The sequence below is a fragment of the Equus caballus genome, chromosome 2, assembly GCF_041296265.1.
Source record: "Equus caballus isolate H_3958 breed thoroughbred chromosome 2, TB-T2T, whole genome shotgun sequence".
Classification (NCBI taxonomy): domain Eukaryota; kingdom Metazoa; phylum Chordata; class Mammalia; order Perissodactyla; family Equidae; genus Equus; species Equus caballus.
In genome coordinates, this window is record NC_091685.1 from 52,453,411 (window position 1) to 52,474,557 (window position 21,147).

General features: G+C 38.3%; 1 long non-coding RNA gene across 3 annotated transcripts in view; it reads right to left on the minus strand.

Moving 5' to 3' along the window:
- Positions 1 to 21,147, minus strand: part of LOC111772115 (uncharacterized) — a 48,839-nt gene that overhangs the window by 23,462 nt on the left and 4,230 nt on the right. For all 3 annotated transcript variants that reach the window (XR_011436598.1, XR_011436599.1, XR_011436600.1), the window contains exon 2: positions 4,681 to 5,267. This is a non-coding gene — a long non-coding RNA (uncharacterized lncRNA). The remainder of the gene's footprint in view (positions 1 to 4,680; positions 5,268 to 21,147) is intronic.

Sequence of the window (21,147 nt, forward strand, 5' to 3'; positions counted from 1 at the left end):
CTGGGTTAGATCCTTGATCAGAGGGAAAAAATAACTATAAAGGACATTTATGGGACGATTGACAAAACCTGACTATGCATTGTTAGATAATAGTATTGTATCATAAAATTTCCTGATTTTGATAAATGTGTTACAATAGCGTAAAAGAATATTCTTGTTAGAAAACATACTCTGAAATATTTAGTGAAAACGTCTCCAACTTAGACGGTTGAGAAAAAATAATATGCATTATTACTTATATGCAATATATATAGAAAAAGAAAATGATAAAGCAAATAGGGCAAAACATAAACAACTAGAGAATCTGGGTGAAGGGTACACAGAAGTGTCTTATACAGTCTTGCAACTCTTCTGTAAGTTCGAAATTATATAAAAATAAAAAAACAAAAAAGGGAAACAACAGAGTAGACTTGCCAAATTATACACCGGTTTTCTTCCAGAGTGGCATTTTTAAGACATTGCCCCAAGATTATTAGAACTTTGAACAAAGACAAATATTGCAGTTCCCTGGGGCACAATTATGCCATGACAGCTTAGTAGATTTATCAAAATTAAAACAGTTGCTAGTGTTATTTCTTTCTTCTAAAATTCAATTTGGAAATAATTTTACTCATCAGAAATTCATTTGAGAGAGCTCATATTTCTTTAGAAAAATATCTTGATAAATCCTTGGAGTAGAGGTGAGACCCACAGGGTGAGAGATGGGGAAGATTCATTTATCTGGAGAAAGAATGACAAGGGAGGAATGATGGAAGGATGGAAGGAATTAGCAGCTACATGGTGAAGGCCACACAAGTGGAATGTGACCCTTCCCTAAGACTGTCCAAGTTTTCTTCCAGAAATCATGGCATACATGGAGTGGTTGTCCTATGGAAACAGGAGAAGTGTCCAAGTGTTGTACTCCAGTTGACTTGGGAGAAAGAGGGGTGTTTTGACAATGTAAATCCTTTGACATAGGAAATCTTAGCTAGGCTTAAGGACATGGAATTAGGGGTTCAAGGCAATCTGTGATGGTTAATTTTCTATGTCAACTTGACTAGGCTAAGGGATGCCCAATTCGCTAGTGAAGCATTAGTTCTGGGTATGTCTGTGAGGATGTCTCCTCAAGAGATTAGCATTTCAATCAGCAGACTGAGTAAAGAAGATCTTCACCAATGTGAGCAGGCATCATCCAATCTGTTGAGGGCCTTAACAGAACAAAAAGGCAGAGGAAGGGAAAATTCGCTCTTTCTGTTTGAGCTAAGACATCCATCTTCTGCTGCCCACCTGCCTTCTATCGGAGCTCCTGGCTCTTGGGCTTTCGGATTCAAACCTAGACCAGACTTACACCAGTGGCCCCTCGATTCTCAGGCCTTCAGACTCTGAATTACACCACCAGCTTTCCTGGTTCTCCAGCTTGCAGACAGCAGGAAGATCATGGAAGTTCTACCTAATTCCAACTGAGCTAATTCCTATAATAATCTCCTCTAATATATCTATATATATCCTGTTGGTTCTGTTTCTCTGAAGAACCCTTATACACAATCCAATCTAGATATTGGATGATATCTAGTTTTCATATACAGTCTTGCACCGCATAACAACATTTCAGTTAACAACAGACCACATATACGACGGCGGTCCCATAAGATTAGTACCACATGGCCTAGGTGTGTAATAAGCTAAACCATCTAGGTTTGTCTAAGTGTACTCTATGATGTTCATGTAACAGAATCGCCTAGTGGTGCATTTCTCAAAACGTATCCCTGTGGTTAAGCGACCCATGACTGTACAAAGAAAACACCAAAACACATTTATATAGTTGTTCTGATTATTATGTGTCAATATCTTATTATTCATAAATGCTGTGCCACATTCAAGAAAGCTGCATAAATGATGGGCTGATGCAGGAGGAGATGGTATGACTGAACATCAATATATAGGCAGCATTTACCAACTAACCCTATCATTGGTATTTGTGGTCTAATTGAGAATTACTGGTCTAAGTTGGGGAGCTTGTCTTAGATTTTAAATATATGAATGTGTAATTTTACTAGTAATAAAATGGTTGAATCCTCAAATTTAGGTCATTCTGTTACAAAGTTTTAAAGAGCGAATCAAATGCTGACCCCTTCTTACAATTAATTTGTCTGAGACTATTTTTTAATTCTTAGCTTCAGTCTGAGCACTACTATATTTCATGGCTACCTCATGGTCTTCTGCTACATTACAACTTTTAAAGTGTTCTGTGGTCAAATAAGCTTAAGAAATACTGCTGTACAGTGTCATTTTTACAGATGCATTTTTAAAGAGGGAGGACTCAGAAAACATTAGAATGTATTTTCATACTCTGACTACTTTCACAAAGGCCATGAGACAGTATTTTGATTATTCAAATTATGGGTGGGGCTGAGAAATGAATTACTCATTAGCCACTGACTTCCACTGTTAATACCAATGTAAATTACATGTCACAGATCAACTCCACAGCTTCTATTGAAATTCCTGGGACACAAACAACTTCTGCAAGGCCACTAGAAACACAGATCAGGGTGCCAAGAGTGAAGTGGCAACATGAGGAACCCACATGCTAAGAGGCTTCACTCTGGGAGCGTCACAGATCAAGGGCATGGGGCCTCTTTTAGACAGCAGTACAAGAATTAAATCATTACTAACTGCAAAACAAAAATTACATTGTCAAAACTTTAAAGATGGTAAGCAGATGAAACAAAATGCTTATAAGGGAAAAAATTCTCCGGGCTGGAGAAACATAAGCACGCGGACAGATGAAAACTTTCTCAGCAAAACTGAAGCATATTTATGGTCCTACTGTACTTGAGACTATAGTGCCCTTGAAAAGCGGAAACACAGCTGTCACCTAAGACAGGAAGGGAATTCCGCAAATCTGGCAGCAGTCCTTCAGCTGTGTCCTTAATACCCCCCTCTTGGAGTCAGCTACCGTGTGACGTTACTACAGAGCTCAAAGAGGACATGGAGAGAGCTCCATGAAGAATCCGAATTGAAGAAACTGCTTGTACAGAATGGATTCTGAAAAATATCTCAGGATTTAACCTTTCTGAACTACGACATCTCTCCCCAAATCCCTGCCCTCGGTGTTCCTTACCAGTTACCATCATTTATTCACCCAACTTGAAACCTGAGTCACCTGTGACTCCTCTCTTCCTCCTCACTTCCATATCCCATTAGCTGCCAAGTCCAGCAGATTCTGCTTCTTCATCTGAAGTCCATTTCCTCCTTTTGATCTTTAAGGCCAATGCCCTGGTTCATGTCCTCACTTTTTCACACTATTACAATAATCTATCCTCCCAGCTTCCAGTATTTTTCCCTCTAATTCATTTTATGACCACTGTAAAATTCATCTTTCTAAAGCACAGTCAGAATCATACTAGTCCACTTTTCAAACCATCTTCAATTATTCCCCATGGCCCCGGACCACATACATACTCCTCAACCTGGCAAATTCAAGACCCCAGCAATCTCTGGGCTCTGCTCCAACAGCTCCTTAATGTCTATACTGACTATACCCCTACATTTCCATACAAGTGCCATGCGATCCAACTTCACTGTCTCTTCTTTCAGCTTCTCTCTACATCTGGATCTCACCGTGCACACAACTCAATCTACTCAAAACTTATCTATTTTCCAGGATCCGTTATCAGCATTACTTCCTCAAAGAAACCTTTCTCCATTTCCCCAACTCAATGTCATCTCCTGCTTCCATGAACCTACCACATTTTCCTTGGCATCTATTATGCTCTGCTTTCTATTCTACTTATCTATCTTATCTACTATAAGTTTCACTGAATCAATACTTATTAAGACTCAACCATGCACCAGGCACTGTATTAGGCACCAGTGATACAGGGGTGAATAAAACAGCAGTGACCTCTCAAATTACATATAAGAATGTCGAGCTGGGATTATCCCGGAACCTTTATGGTGTACTATGTGGTAGGTAGCTAGAATAATTGTTCTTTCAAAGTGCTAGAAAGTATTTCATAAATATATCAAGTGTCATTCAATTAAGATGCTTTGTTTAAAACCCACAATTCTATCAATAAAAAGGATTATTTTAAATAGAAAGTTTGAAGAATCGTATAGTATAATCTTTAGGTCCTTAATTAAAGACTTATACATAACTATAGCACAATGTACAGCAACTATACATAACATACAACTACACGGAAGAAAGGATGGAAAGACAGAAAATCAAACTTTTTTGCTGTCAATGAGACTTTGAATGAGTGAATATGATTGAATGAATGAATGAATGAATTTTGAAAAGCCTATGAGTTTGGTTTCTTGACAGTTTTTGGACCTATCATGTTGGAATCTCAGTAAAATCCTCAGACATGGAAATAAAAGATAGGAATATGTATAGTGATGAGAGAATATAACTATGAGATGAGCTATGTTAAATTATCATTAAGGAGAAAAACAAGATAAGATTTTTCCCAGGTTCATATCCTTGACTCAACCACCAGTAAAAAAGATTTAAAAGATGGGAAAGTTCCTACCACACATTCTAGTTTTAACTAAGTACACAAATTACTACCTCTCAGTTATCTTATTGCATACATCTCAGTTTTTAATAACACCCCCATTCACAGTAGTTGTCCAATGCCTACCCACGTTCCCCGCCCCAACCCATCTCCAGGGTTCCAAAGGCTCCCTATTTACCTCATATGCATCTTTGATGTTCAAAGGCTTACCAAGCGCTGCCACATGACCCACAATGCCTTTGTTACATTCTAAGTGGATACAGTTATTGGAAGCTTCTTCCAGTGTTGAACCTTCTGCAACATCAAAGAGGTGGCTGATAAGAAACTTGTCGTTGGAGCTGTCCTCACAGACGAGAAACAGGGAATAGTGGTCAGCGGCAATGAGTCCATGGATGTGCAAGAAAATTTTGTGACACAAGGCTGTGACATCCAAAAGACTAGAAACATCTTTCACTAATTCCAAGTCTTGTGCACTGGTCCCCTTCATCATTATCAAACCTTGGAGGGGTTAGAGGCATCTGTTCCTTCTTTTCTGAGTCAGAGAGGAAGCTCACAGTTGCCTCAGAATCCTTGACAACAATGGGTCTAAGAGGCCGGTCAAATTCGGAGGCAGAGATTTTCCTGGTTTGTGTCCCAGGGGCGCTGCTATCTGCACGGGAAGTCTACTGCAAGGGGGAAGAGCAGGATTCTGGGTGGCCTCTGGCGCCTTCCTTGCAGACAGGGATGGTGTGAACTCTGTCAGCAAACCATGAATTGACCATCTCTCTGCAGAACAGAACACGTGATACATTAAATATTTCAGATGGAAAGGCGCTGCCTCTGATAGCTGCTAAAAATTCCCTCACGGTAAGCTGGTCAGATCATAATTCGATTTGTCATAGAAAATATAAACAAGATGGTTTGGTTAAGAACGTTTTATTTTGAAAAACTGTAAGGGACGATTGCTTCAATGAATAATTTTAATAAAGTATGACTCCCATATATATATATTTTCAGATACCTGATTTACAACACATCAAGCATCAAGTCTGCTTTTCTCAAAATCAGTTTATGTTAAAGTAAAAGACACTAAATTTGACAATAGTCTTAAGAAAACATAAATAGGGAAGTTAATCTGCTTTTTAAAACATACAACTTGTTCTGAAGTTAAATATTTGAAAGTTAAAGATAAATATTTATCTAAATTTGGCTAGCAATATGCTTGATTTTAGATAGTTTTATCTATATTGCTATATATAGATTAGATTTAGAAGGGGAAATGGGAAATGCAAACAATTTTATCTGATAGAAAGACTAGACTTCTGTAAATATCCTAATAATGCTTGATGAATGGTAAAAATGATTTATTCTAGATTACCTACTCCTGGTATAAAGGAAGAAAGTTAAAAAGTAGGCAATACCTAATTTTAAAAATTCAATCCAAGAGAACTTAAATTATTTATGTTTTTAATGCACCCTCCTGTGGAAGAAACCTATTTGAGCTAAAGCCTTCACAGTGGGTGATTTTTTTAAACAAACATACCAGATCATACACATCCAAATGATTATTCATTTCAAATAATTCCCCTTGGAAAGCCATAATCTTATACCAATTGATACTACCATTACTTTAGACATTTTTGGAACTCTTCTTTTGAAACTAACTTCTAAGAAAATTTGTAAGCCAAATAAGATTAGTTTTATCTAAAAGTTAGATCTTGGTTTTCACTAAGCCGTCCTCTCAAAAAACAAAGACCCAAAAGAACCTAGACTAACAGCTAACTTACTATCTAGCTCATGCACAAGACTTGACTTTCCCCCAAACTCAAATTTACCTTCAAAAGATAAAAACTTGCTACTGCTGAGAATACTTAAAAGAATGTGCCCATAATAAGAACAACGTAATCTCTACCCTACAATAACATAGGGATTATTTTCACCAAATGGCAAGACAAAAAAAGCTTGCCAATGCCCAGGGTATTTCCTGTAGTACTATTTGTTTTAGCGAAGGTGAGAAGAAACCTAATAACACCAATGGGAGGCTAGCTAAATGCATTTATCCTATGGACCACTAGGCAGACAGTGAAAGATGGTCATATGCACTGATACAAATAATCTCCAGATTTATTAAGTGAAAAAAGAAGAAAGCTGAGGGGAAAAGAAGAGGTTGTCTTATTTCTGAGTTTCCACTAAGTCTTTCATTTATGGGATGCTCCCTTAATTATTTTACTTTGAACAACACTGTATTGTTTGGTAAATATATATTATTCTGAAATGGTGCCAGTCTAGAATGAAATGGGCAAAAAAATAACACAGATATTATCCGGATGCCCTCATAATTTCAAGCGTTGGATGCAGTTATAAAACCCCTTTAAAGCTCTCTTTTAAAAGTAGCACAGTAGACAGGTCCATAGCACAGATCACAAGTATATACCCACCGCACAGAGTTTTTAAAAAATAACTGTCCTAATGCTTTATGAAGACATGCTGTGACTTAGGACAAACTTTCCAGTGACAGCAACATACACTGATTCAAATAATGCTGTATCTTAAAAACAGAGAGAAATGAGGGGGAGGTACTCTGGGAAATGCTTATACGGCAGCCGCAGTGCCAAAGGCAATTGATGTCACAAACACATGTGAAGCTGTCAAAAATGTATAGGAAGCTTTTAAATAAAATTGTTTTGTAAAATGTAAGATAGGAAAACAGCAGTACGTGTAAATTCATGGAACTTACGAGATTTTTAAATATGTACACGTAACTTAAATTGCGAAATCAATATGAAAATAGGCATTTTAACTATTTCAGCTACAAACCCAAAACGTTGCCCTAACTTATTTCTTATCTTTTCATTGGAAAATGGTGATCAACCTTTTTATTTTTTTAATCAAACCACATACGTAACAACTCCATGTGGATATCTAAGCAGACAGGTGAAAACGGGGGAAACAATTCCTAACGCCCCTCCCAACGTCATCTCGCTCCCATCTCACTCCCAGCCAGTCTCCCTCACAGTAAGAAATAGCACCATCACCTCCCCAGTCACTCAAACCAGACACCTAGGAATTACTCTCAATCTCCGTTTCCTTCCATTCTCACGTCCAATCCAAGTCTCATCTACTTGACTCACAAAACCTTCTATCCCAACCTGTTCATTTCTATCTCCTGTCCTACCACTCTGGTCCAAGCCCACCATATCCTACCTGGACTATGGCCACAGCCCCAACTGCTCTCTCTCATATCATACATGCCCCTTTCAATCCATTCTCCAGACAGCAGCCAGAGTAATCTTAACAAAGTAAACCTTAAGAGCTTAACTACCCAACTTGGCTTCTCCATGAACTGAGAATAAAACCCAAACTCTTTGAAACCCCCACCGCGGTTGCTCTCGCCCATGCTGGCCTCCTTGGTGCTCCTCAAGCACACTAGCTCCAACTGCCCCCAGTCTGGAATGCTCTCCCCTCCGCTGCGCCGGCTGATCACAGCCTCCTCATCTCATTATTAGATACTTTTCTTGTTAATTCATCTGCTGGTTTGTCTGTCTTTCCTGACCAGGTGTAAATTTCATCAGATCTACTTGTCTCCCTTGTTCACTACTGCATTCCCTGTCACATAGAAAATGTCTGTTACACAGTATGTCCTCAGTAAATATTTCTTGAGTGAAGTGAGTGAATAAATAAATGAAGCCTCCTAAATTAACTGCATCAAAAGGGACAACAGACTTTTGAATATCTGAATGCTAGTATATTCGTTACAGAAAATCAACACTGTGTTTTAGCTATTAACCATCTCTCTGACGTTAAGCATCGTAACTGATCATGGCTAACTGATCCTCATATACGCTGCAGTGCCGACTACATGTCTCAGAGCCAGTGTTCAAAAATTCTTCATGGGGCCGGTCCCGTGGCCAAGTGGTTAAGTTGGCGCGCTCCACTGCTGCGGCCCAGGGTTCGGATCCTGGTCGCAGGCATGGCACTGCTCGTTAGGTCACGTTGAGGCGGTGTCCCACATGCCACAACTAGAAGGACCCACAACTCAGATACACAACTATGTACGGGGGGGAGGGTTGGGGAGATAAAGCAGGAAAAAAAAAGATTGGCAACAGCTGTTAGCCCAGGTGCCAATCGTTTAAAAAAATCTTCACGTGTTGTCTATTACTATAGTTAATTGTCTCACAAGTGATTTACCTCTAGATATTTTCTTGGAGACATGAACTCAGTATTAAATGACACAGGTAAATGGATCTAGTATATTCAGTCATTCAATCAACAATTCTTATTAACTACCAGTCCTGGAGGGAAGGAGTTTCTCATGACCACATTGTTGATTATCTGAACCCCTGCGGTTATATGCTTGAGTGGGAAAACATATGTTATCAAAACATCAAAACCATCACTTATGAATCAACCACAGATCAAATTAAATCGTCCCTCACACCTCCCTCCGTCAGGCCTCCCCGAAGTGTTGCAGTGCATGACCTACGTGGCTGGATGAAGTGGGCCCCTCCTCTTAAGACTAACTTCTATCCTCTTCCGATGAGTTTTTAATACTTCAGTCTCTATACAAGTACAAATCACCTGCAAACTGAAATTGAAATTCCTATACAAGATACAGAATTTCCAGAAGTAGACAAAAGTGATGCTGGAGAAGCATTCTAATTTTACACAGAGCCACTGACGAACAAAAGCTATGCCCAATTAAAGACCAGCTAACAACTGAAGAAAGAATCAACCAGGATAATGAGATAACAGATACTTGAAAAGAGAATTCTGTTCAAATAATTACATTCTAGACTAAGAAAGGCCCTTGGAAAAACTGATGAAGTTTTCAAATATTAATTCAAAAAAACTATTTTTTTTGGGAAAAAAATCTCTTTATGATCCTGCTGCAAAAGTCAAACATGAGGTACACATGTATTTACACGATAAACATGTGCCATGGTTATGGTATAGTTTTGTCAGAAAATCAATTATTTATTGTAAAAATTAGCAAGGAGTTTTCATTATAATCTCAATTTTATGAAATCTAAAATAAGATAAATTTACTTTCATAATCTACAGTTCCATTTTTCAAGATAAAGTTCCAATTAAAACATTTTCACTGCTATTTTAATTGAATTCACTTTTAAGCGTCCTTTTTGTCTAGAATGAATTATTCTCATGAGGTAAAGATCGCTGAGTGGGGCTGGGCACCAGGGAAATGGTAATGAGCAACCTCAGATAAATTATTAACTGACCTCTCCTCCCCAAACTGAAGTTTATTTTGTGTTCAGAGGTTAATTTATATATATATTGGATCTTGCTGTCATATCAAATTAAATGTAAATGCACACAAATGAATAAAGATGGAAAAGGTGACTGTAAACATGTCAAATATAAGGGTAAAAAGTACCAGATGGGACTCAAGAAAGCTGCGTGGTGATTCTGACCGGGCAAATGACTCCTATGACCTTGCATACGATCTCTGTTTTCCCTTCTTGCTCTTCCTTGATTGTATGGGACTTTGGAAACTATTTACATTAGTGATACCGAGGGAAAAAAAGCACCTTTTATTTAAACCTAGTGAGGCAGGCATTAACAATCCTGCTTTGTCAATTATGAAGCTAAATTAAATGGTTGAACCAAACATATTCTGCTATTTGGTAGCAAAACCAGGTCTCCTGTTCCAAGTCTTACAGCCTGGAAGAATACAAAAGTTCGGGAACCTCAGTGCTTGTCATGAAGAAGGCCTCCATAACCTCCCGCTGCATCAGATAGGGTCAAAGTCAAATTCAGGTACACAAGGCCAGGGAGAGTAAGATCACTTCCAATAACAGTCTCTAACTTCTTTCCATCCAGATCACAAAAGGATGGCACACTCAACCACGGAGGTAAGAACTCTGCCTCAGAGGACTCAAGAGAACAAAGATTCTTAAGGTTAGTGTCCTTAAACAAACCTGCCTGAATCCCATGTCTGTATTTCTCTGAAAACAGGTCACACTTAAGAAATCTAAGACAAGGCACTAAACAGAATGTATTATAAATGTGTTCGAGACAAGAGTCATTCTTAGGGTTGCTTGATTTAGCAAGTAAAAATACAGGACATTCAGTTAAAATTGTTTCACATAAACAATGAATAATTTTTTAGTATAAGTAGTATCTGAAATTCAAATTTAACTGGGTGTCCTGTACTTTAGCCGGCCACTCTAGTCATTCTATCTTCTGTTTTTCCCAACTGGAATTGTTGGCAGAAAGACCACAAAGAAAAGGTAAGGTCTATGCAGCATACTAATGAGTTCCAGGCTATCAAATCTCTAATACTAATTTTATCATCAAAAGAGCACAAAGGATCCTGTATACAACACTGTGATCCTGTGTATGGATAAAGGAACCTTTTGAAAGCTCCTGGATTAATAATTTGTGGCATAAAATTCCTCCTTAAATCAAGCTTTCTCCTGTTACTCTCAAAACAATACCATATATTTAATTGAGAAAAAACAAACTGCAGTCGACATATAAAAGACAGATTGACTAACTGGTAAAAATTTGGGGGACGACAAAGCATTAAGAAGCTGTGTTTTTTACCCATGAATCCTAAATTCTAATCTAGTCTTAGCATTTGCTACTAACAGGGTGTGTAACCAGTGGCAGACATCTCCTTCTGCATTTCAATTTCATCCTCTATAAACAGGGCAAATACCACCCATTCTGACTTCTTTTCGAAGTGCAACGTGCTGACTTCAGCGGGGTATGAAGTCAAGAATACCAAACTGGCGGTCAGCAGATAATTCCAGTTCCAGCTACAAAATGACACACATGTGAGGGTGAACTAGTTACAACTTCTCTGGAGTTCAGGTTCTCCAGGTGTAAAAATGGGCAGCTGTATTAACAGGCCATGAAGACCCCACAATGGCTTACAGTATCAAAGGCCAGGAGGCATCATTAGGTCAATCAACTTCCTTAGCCTCTTTTTGTCCCTCGGCTTCCTCATGTTTACATAACCTTACTCCTTCACTCACTGCACAGGGTTGACATACGAGTCAGATAGGAAACGCATGTGGAAGCATTTCAAAATCTCTCCCACGTATTTAAAATTTTGCTGTCTCACATGTTTTAGTACTCATCCCAATGGAGATGTAGGGCTGGGGTAAGGAGCAATGGCTGTTTATTTCCTCATAAAATTCTGCCAAGAGGACCAGGGAAAAGACAAGGGAAAAAAGGTGGTGTTCCTGGGTACAGGCCCACAGGCTGAGGGGGCTTCATGGGGTCTGGAAACAGGCTGACTACACGCACCCTGAGGACTCGAAGTCCTTGGCCAAAGCAGATACTTCAGAATGCCATTCTTTATAGACTCTCCCTAAGTTTTACCCCAAAAAAGAAGAGTTACATCCTAACTCTACATAAGTTACACCCTAGCCATCCGAGCAAAAAGAACGAAGGGGACATCTGTTCCACAAAGGTATTTTACCCTTTGCTACCAGCACTAGTTAACTCAGAGACTTGACTTCCATGTGCAAGCCTGTCCTTGCTCACTGCCCTGCAAACCTGGGAGCACTCACGAGCAGAGCGGTCGTCTTGAAGTCTTTGAGTTGATTTAACGTTTACAAGGCTCTTAATGAAAGACAACAGGCCCTAGACACTGGAAACAAAGCCATGCCCAAGGGAGAGGCGATGAAAACTGATGCCAAGGCTTTATAATCAATGACGAGATCCTCATGCTTAACATCCCATCCAAACCATTCCCTGTCCCCTCACCGCATGTTTCATTATCCTCCAGTTATTTATTTCCGTCTTCATCTTATTACACACAAAAGTTCTTACCTCATAAATGAGTTGTATTATACACCAATTTTAAGTGGGTAAATTAGATTTAGTTTTGTTTTAGACTTTTTCCAATATGTCTTAAAATAACTGGAGAAATCTCAGAGGGGACCAAAAATCAATGTTGGGCGTTATTCCGCTCAGGTAACACAAATGCAAATCCTATCTGTGGCTTCAAACCTGTATTCTGCATACCACAGATGCTGCGCAGGATCGCTGAGTGACCCTTTCCCACACTGAGCAAGTCAAGAACCCAAAACACTGATAGGAATTAGACAGTAGGAAATAAAACCAATGGAAGCTGCCAAAAACTTACTATAAGTTGTCAAAAATGTAACTTGAATTTTAAATCTCAAATCTCTTTTGAACAATGAATGCAATCAATCCCCGTTTATTGTCCTAATATTCTATTTCAGAGAAGACTTTTGCAGCTCAAACTGCTCCTGCAATGACAATTTGATATAAAAATCAGTGTCATGAAGAATAGCGCTCAACACATTTTGATTTCATGAGGCTTCTTTACAGCACTAACAGCACTGCGCTCTTCAAGACGGTGTTACAACGTGGGTGGAGCGCCCTGCAAAACTAAATTGAGTTCACACACTCACAAGGCCAGGCAGCCTGGGTCTAGCAGCGGCTGCAGGCAAAAGCTGAACTTGACATTTCCAGGGCCGGACATTTTGCTATGTCTTTACTAACACACAGAGGGATGAATACATTCATTCTTGAATGATAAAAAACATCAAAGGAATTCTAGGGGGGTAGGAAGCTTAGAAGGTGAACTGTCCTTTTTTTACAATGGTTGTAACACAAGGCTTATTTCATCAAAATTACACACATGGCAGAGAGAAAGCGCTATATATTCCATTCTACACTTCCTATGTGCTCATATGTTTTAGGTAGATGAAAAGTGTATCATAGACTCAATTAAGTTATTGATTAAATTTCATGGTGCCAAGCGAGTAATACCTTTTTTAGGGATATTTAAATAAGTTTTGTATATTGGGTACACTTGATCTCATACTTTCTAAAAATTTTATAGATCAGTAACATTCAGTTAAAAAATGAAAATATGGCACATCCTGTTAAGAATCAAAACTTTCCCCCTTTCCCAATTTCTCATTTTCACTCAAGATTATTATAAACCTATCACAGGAAAGAAAACTATAATTTATTTTGTGTTCTGGAAATTTACCACTAATCTAGACAAGTCACAGCTTCCTCCAAATGCCTACTATCTAGAAGTATTAAATAGGATATGCAAAACTTATCAACAGGAAGGAGGGACCCAAGCTCTTGCATGGCATTTCAAATATGATTAGCAAAAGGGACACACACACTATTGCCTGTGTCCATAAGGGCTCCATGCAGCAATAACTTTACTTTCTACTAAACCTGAACTGCTTACTCATCTTACAAAAGAAATCTTCAAAAAGACAGAAATGTCTAAAAATTCATATTCAATATTCCAGATGTCTTGAAAGGGAAAAATAATTAAAATACGCTGCCTAGGTTTTATAGAATATTTCTTGGCATCTAGAAAAGTAAGGAAAAAGAAAAAATTACAACGTAAAGTAAAATTATGATATAAACACAATAACTCTCATGAGTTAAAAATCTAATTAGGGACCACCCCATGGCCAAGTGGTTAAGTTCACGCACTCCCCTTCGGTGGCCCAGGGTTTCAAGGGTTCAGATCCTGGACGTGGACATGGCACCACTCATCAAGCCATGCTGAGGCGGCATCCCACATGGCACAACCAGAGGCACTCACAACTAGAATATACAACTAGGTACTGGGGGGCTTTGGTGGGGAGAAGAAAAAAAAAAAAGAAGATTGGCAACAAATGTTAGCTCAGGTGCCAATCTTAAAAAAAAATTGTAAAAAAAATGTAATTAGATTTTAGATGAAACCTACTTGTAGAGCAACTAGTTTAATGTATTTTGTACTCTTGCCTAAAATAATGTATCAAAGGATAAAAATTATTTTGAAAATATACTGTACTTAGGGTATTTCATGTTCTAATACTAAAAATATAATTGTAATGGCCTAGTACCTAAACTGTCAGCCACTGTATTTTAAAAAGTCATTTGAGAGTTCCCACTTTTTATACTCTCAAATTATATATGGAAACTAAACCCACTTGGGCAAGGTCTCTAGGCACATCATTTAGTAAGATGCTTGCACAGTAAGAGGCCCTAGGAGAAACTTCCACCTCTTCCTGAGTGAGAGTCACATGACATTAACTCTAGGAGCCTTGCTTTGCTTCCAGGAATATGGACAGTGAATTCCAGCAGAGCATGGCGCTTAAGGGTCCCAGGTGGCAAAGACTTAGCCTTCAATCCCAGAACTACTACTATCTAAGAGTGAGACCTTAGATACATTAATTACTCTCTCTCTAAAATGGAGATAATGGCAATAACCCTCATAGGGTTCTTAAGAAAAAGGAAAGGATGCCCATAAAATGATAGCATGGAGTCTGGGACACAATGTTTTTAAAGATTTTATTTTTCCTTTTTCTCCCCAAACACCCCAGGTACATAGTTGTATATTTTTAGTTGTGGGTCCTTCTAGTTGTGGCATGTGGGATGCCACCTCAGCATGGCTTGAGGAGTGGTGCCATGTCCATGCCCAGCATCCGAACCAACAAAACCCTGGGCCACTGAAGCAGAGTGCACAAACTTAACCACTCGGCCACGGGGCCCGCCCCAGGGACACAATGTTTAACACATGATAGCTACTGTTTTTAAGTTAACCAATTAAATTGAGTATACTTTCAAAAGTGATTTATTTTAATTTTTTTTGCTTGAGGAAGATTAGCCCTGATCTAACATCCATGCCAGTCTTCCTCTATTTTATATGTGGGATGCCGCCACAGCATGGCTGATGAGTGGTGTAGGTCCACGCCCAGGATCCCAACCCAGGAACCTGGGCCGCTGAAGCAGAGTGCATCAAACTTAACCACTAAACCATGTGGCCAGCCTCAAAAGTGATTTTTTTTTGTAAAAATAAAAATAATTTATTCGATGGGCTTCTATAGAATAACTAGATGTTAGCCATTTGTTGCTCCTAGTTTAAAAGCACTAATTTCTCTACAGAAACACTCATAAGAAAAAGTTGTTTTAACGTTAGCATTTTCTCAAATTAGTACTGAAAAAACATAGAGTCCCTAGACCAATGACTACACTTACATATGACATGATGTTCTGAGTAACACAGAAAGATTAAGAGCTGAACATTTAGTTGAGAAAAATAATTGCAAGAACGTAACTTGTTTTTCCATTACTACTTAGAAATTAATTTTTTAAAAAAAATAAGTTATAGATTTGGGGGATGATTTTTTTCCAAAATATCAAAGATAAAATAAAACCCTTTGACTGAGAAAATATACAACTAATTACTATGATGAAAACCATAGCAGTATTTCATAATAACTGTCAGCCTAAGTTGGAGAATGTTTTTAACACATGATAAAACAATGCTTTAACACTCTGCGACAGCAGATTTGGGGATTAAAGTTGATCTGTTTTAGCTCCTACCCAAGGGGGCTCACTTGGGGAAATTCTGTAAGCAGGCTGATGCATGGGCCTCAAGGATGGCCATATAGCAGGTCCCTTGAGCAGTAACATTTGGGGAGACTTGTGGGGTGCCTTGAACAAAACAAGAGCAAAAAGTTGCACGCCCTCAATGATCCACAAAACACGAGTTCTCGTGTTTTTAAATCTACTATTAAAACATCATCCCTTTTACTTTCTCTCCAGTGCTTTCTTCATCAGTCATGTGAATTAATCACTACAGCCAGAATTACAAAGAGTGTACTAATTTCCTGTCTGGAAAGGGATAGTTGATAACTCATATGGAAATCTACTAAAATTATCTGTAGGAAAAACATAAAAATAACTCACATTATAATGTTAGAAATTTTTCTGCTCTTGGATCCTAATTCTATACAGTTTTAGTTACATAGTTGGCATAATTTGAACTGGATCCACAACAGGTATTTGGAAAATACTTAAAGGAGGAAACTATTCAATCTGAGAAGTCGACACTCTGCTCTCCTGGTGAGAATCCAGAATGCTTAGAGCTGGACGAGATTTTTAAGCTCACTGATTAATCTGTCTGCCTTGATTCTCATTCCCTCTCACCTCCCATTTTAAAGTGGAGGTTTATTAACTTGCAGCAGTCACAAAGCTGGGGACAAACTCGGGAAGTCTGGTCTCCCATTCCAGTCACCTTTCCAGGACCTTACACAATCCACAAAGGTTCTGTTCAAACCATCAATAAAAATTCATCTAAAGAATGAGAAGGACACTTAAAGTCTATAAAACCCCTGTTCTGTTCTTCTAATTCCCATTTGCCAAAATAAGAGAATGACCATCACAGTTGGTGATTATATTTAAGGCATTGATGATTCTCAAGGTAAAATAGTAAACAACTGAAAATCACTCTAAAAAAGGTAAGGAAATAGGCGTTATTTCCTTTAAATTTCTCAAGAACTCTATGAAGTGAATGCTCTTATTTCCATTCAACAGAGAAAGCAAATAAAGTACCTAAGGGCATACTCTCAGAAAGAGGTAGTTCTGGGGGTGAAGTCTGAGTCTGTCCTACGTGGGGCCCTGGCCCACCATAAACAGGAAAAAATCTTAAAGGGTTCTGTACAGTGGCTCCCAACTCAGTCATGGTGCCAGCCCTTAGGGCGCATTGTGACCGTGGCATCACAATGATGGGGGTGCTCCTGGCATTTAGTGTCTGGGGCCCAGAGACGTTAAACAGCTGCAATGCGCTGAACAGTCTCTCACAACAAAAAAAAGTGTCTTATTAGTTAGAAAGCTTTTGGTCCACCAAGATGACAATAGCATGCCCTTTGGGAAGCATCGGTTTAGATGAATAAAAGATTAACATACTATAAAAGTATTAAATGAAACAGGAGATTTGGGGCACCTCCAAGTGATATCCTCATATGGTTTTACATTCAAATTTGACCGAGAGTTGGAAGAGACCCGTTTTATAATTCTCCGCGCATTCATAATCACGTGTATGAAAAATGTTCCTTTAAGGAAAACCTACTTACATCTGAATGGAAAAACATCTTAACTGAAACCGATGCTGTGAATGTGTAAATTGACTTGCTTTGCAGCTTAGATATGGGAGAGACTGGTCTATTGGCGTTTCTCAATCTGAGGTCTGAGAAATCCTGAGAATCAAAAACAAGTATGTTTTGAAGATCTGTACTTTTTCTGTGAAAATGTTTTTAATTTTGTGTTTTCACACTGATGACAAGTAAAACCAAAAAAAGGCAAAAGAAGTATACTTTAAATTAGTGGGATGACCACCTTATTACCAAGTACTGTCCTACAATTTTAGCAGTCAGGTTTATATTTGTGTTTACAATCACAGTGCAGCCGAGTGGTTGTAGGATAAAGAGAAAATAAGAGATGTAAATATAATATGCAAATATGCTTTCAAACCAAGTAAAACCCAAACACTGGTATGCTGTGCCATAGGAATAAAGTTTCATGACTGTTCACACAGAGACCCAGCGGGAGCAGTGAAGGATGCCTCCTAAGGCAGCCACAGCAAAGGCGAGCTGACCTCACCAGACCCTCCATCCGGCAGTCAGGGCCACGTTCGTTCACTTTGCAAGGGTGAGTTAACGAATGCTGTCAATTTTCATTTGGCTGGAGTTTTATCATTTTATTCATAATTAAATTATAAATTTATTTTGGTATTACAGTTGCATAAACGCTGTAACTGTGATTAAATTATATCTACTCTTAAGAATTTCATATTTAACTAATATTAAAATAAAAGGACGTCCACATCCAAAAGATGGATGGATGGATGGATGGATGGATGGACTGAAGGAAAGACAGATAGACTAGCTAGATATACAGACAGACAGATAGAATTTGACAAGATTATTTGATCAGCTGAATTTCAGAGCCAAACCAATCCCCAGGTATCTGGAACTTCTGGGTGTGCCCTCATCACTTTCTTTTGGGAATTCCCTCTCCCCCAATGACATATCCAACTATGGGTTACCTGCCCCAACAAAGTAATCAGATAGCCCTATTCTTCTGGACACCGTGATTGGTACAGAGAAGGCATGGGACCCAAACATGGCCAGAGTAATTTTGAGAGGACTGATATAGATGAGAAGGTACTTCTCTAGAATCAGAAGTTTAAGACCCACATAAATCTGCCACGAAAAACCTTTTCTAGCACAGGAAGAAAGTATGCAGGAGAATAAACACAGCATAGGGGCAAAAAAGATGGATGGATGGATGGATGGATGGATGGATACATGGACTGAAAGAAGGAAAGATAGATTAGCTAGATACACAGACAGACAGACAGAATTTGACAAGATTATTTGATCAGCTGAAATTCAGAGCCAAACCAATCCCCAGGCACTTCAATTATGTGAGTCAATTTCATATGAGTTTAAGTTGGGTTTCTGTCACTTGTGACCAAAAGCTTTCTAACTAATATCCTGGAGCTCAAGAAGAAGATGTGTCTTTAACAGGGGAACATTACTTAAGTTTGAGAAACACTGGATACGTGATCCTCTCTAACTTGAAAGTTCAAAGATCCTGTATGTGTGTTTTAATTATTTCGCCAGCTTAAAAGATCAGGATCTTTTCTCTTCTTATGACCTCAGGATAGATATTCAACAGAGAGGAAATGATGATTCTTATTTTTTGTAGTTATCACTAGAAGTATAATATCAGGTGAGGATCTTTTCTCCCCCAAGTTTAAATATAATAAAATTATTCAGAGAAGATAATTTGCAAAACGTTAATCTTACTTTACAAGTCAGAATCAAGGGAAAAATCTCAAAAAATCCAGACGGAAACAATGGCACAAGAACACTGTAAAAGCATGTTTCCTGCGAACTACAAACCAGAAGACCGAGGGAAAGATACATAGATCTCTTTAAAGGCTTTTGAAAAGCTTTTTAGAATGATTATCAAAATGATTCTGATGAACTTAACTCTGAGGTCGCTTTACCTGTCTTAAACATTTGGTTGGTAATAAGTATAAACTCATACCAATTAGAGAAAATGAATAAAGCACTTACATTGTGAAATATATATATATAATTCAAAATAAAATGAGACTACTGAGTCAGTAAATAAGATTACAGAGTTAAATATCAAACAGATGACTCCTGTGGAAAGACTTTCTTCGATTTTTTACTCCTAGGTATGTAGCTCACGGGCACTCTTCACTGAGAACCTGACATAACAGATATTGCCAAGGCCACGTCAATCCGCCATAACACTGACCCACTGAGTGTCCATCTGTCCAGTTAAACTAATTTCACAGGAAGTCCTGCAAGTCAGCAGCTAGTCTGCATCCTAAAGTCAGAAATCAGTCATCGTTCAACCCTCCACTATCAACCAACTCAGGGATTTATTTAATCGCCCTGCAGTCTTTACGAAAGTCTTTTATCCCAGGAAGAGGTTTTTATCCTTCAATCAGCTCTGAGAACAGAGAACAAATCTAACTCGATACAACATAATAAATTTATACGGTTTAATAAATTATTAGGTTGAAAAATGTTTGCGGGATAAACTAATAAATACTGAGCAGTTCCGATTAGCCTTTTCAATTACGAAAGAAATCTTTCCCAAGCGTTATTAAAAGGCACTGGGAAGTTCAAACAAAGTTCTAAGTGAATTTGTGTTTTCAAATCCAGAGGAAGGGGAGCATCTCAGTAAGGCATGTTCTCTGTCATCAGATGAAAGGTGAAGACGAAAACTTTATCCATACAACTTGAAAGCAGTTTCAAATATTTTATAAGAAAATGATATCAGAGACCAGAGTCAAATCATCTATTTAGGTGGAATTACTTAAAAAGGAAATTTTGTTACACGACATAATCAAAATGCTAAAAAGTGCTCATCTTGAGGTGCTGAAGACATGACCTTGTGAAAATACTGGCAGTTTCTAGAGATCTTCTGATCACAAACTGAAAAAAAAAAGCTACTGAATAGTACTACAGGCCTATTTAGATGATGTCATACTAAGCACACAGAGATCTCCATCTATGACTAATGGCGACTGCATTAATTCTACCACATTTTAGGAATCATGATCTTGTATTTCAAGATCTGAATGGATCTGCATTTGAAACCTGGAGAACACTAGAGCTAGAAGGGCAATGAGAAATATCCTTTCAGGGGCTCCTACGGATTCTTCCAGAAAGGAAGAATTCAATCCACATGAGGACTTTTAGGTCACTAACGGCTGCTTAGAGCTGGCTGTATGGACCCCTGGTTATACACAATAAAAGCAAAAAAGGCCATAATTGCACCATCAGAAAAATATTATAAATAACATTGAAGTCAGATTGAGTCCATGCCCACAGAGTTTTATCTTTAATACTAGTGACTGCTTAACAAAATATGCTTAACAAACCATTTGTCTGAAAATTGTGACGAGTTTCTATCCCTATGTAGTTATAGAAAGAGTCACTTTTAAGAGCACATAGCAATGTTTATTTTATATCCATCATCTGATTTTAATAAAAATATCTTGCAAACAAAGATGTTTCAGCTGTTAGAGATGAGAAAAAAATTACCAAAAAGAAAGGATCACAAACACAGGACCTGGAAGGTCAACTAATTCAGCACAGCCCTGCAGGGTCGAATGAAAAGTCTATAACAGAAAACTACATGGGGTGTGAAGCTTCTGGGCTCTGATCCAAACAGTCATAAAAACTTGTCCTCACTTAATAGTTCCTATTTCCAGTATATACCAAATATTCTCAAGCTTTTGCCTAGTACAAAACAAAGCAATAAAAAGTCAATTATATTACCCCTACCACACTAAATGACCTAAAATATCACCCACTACCAC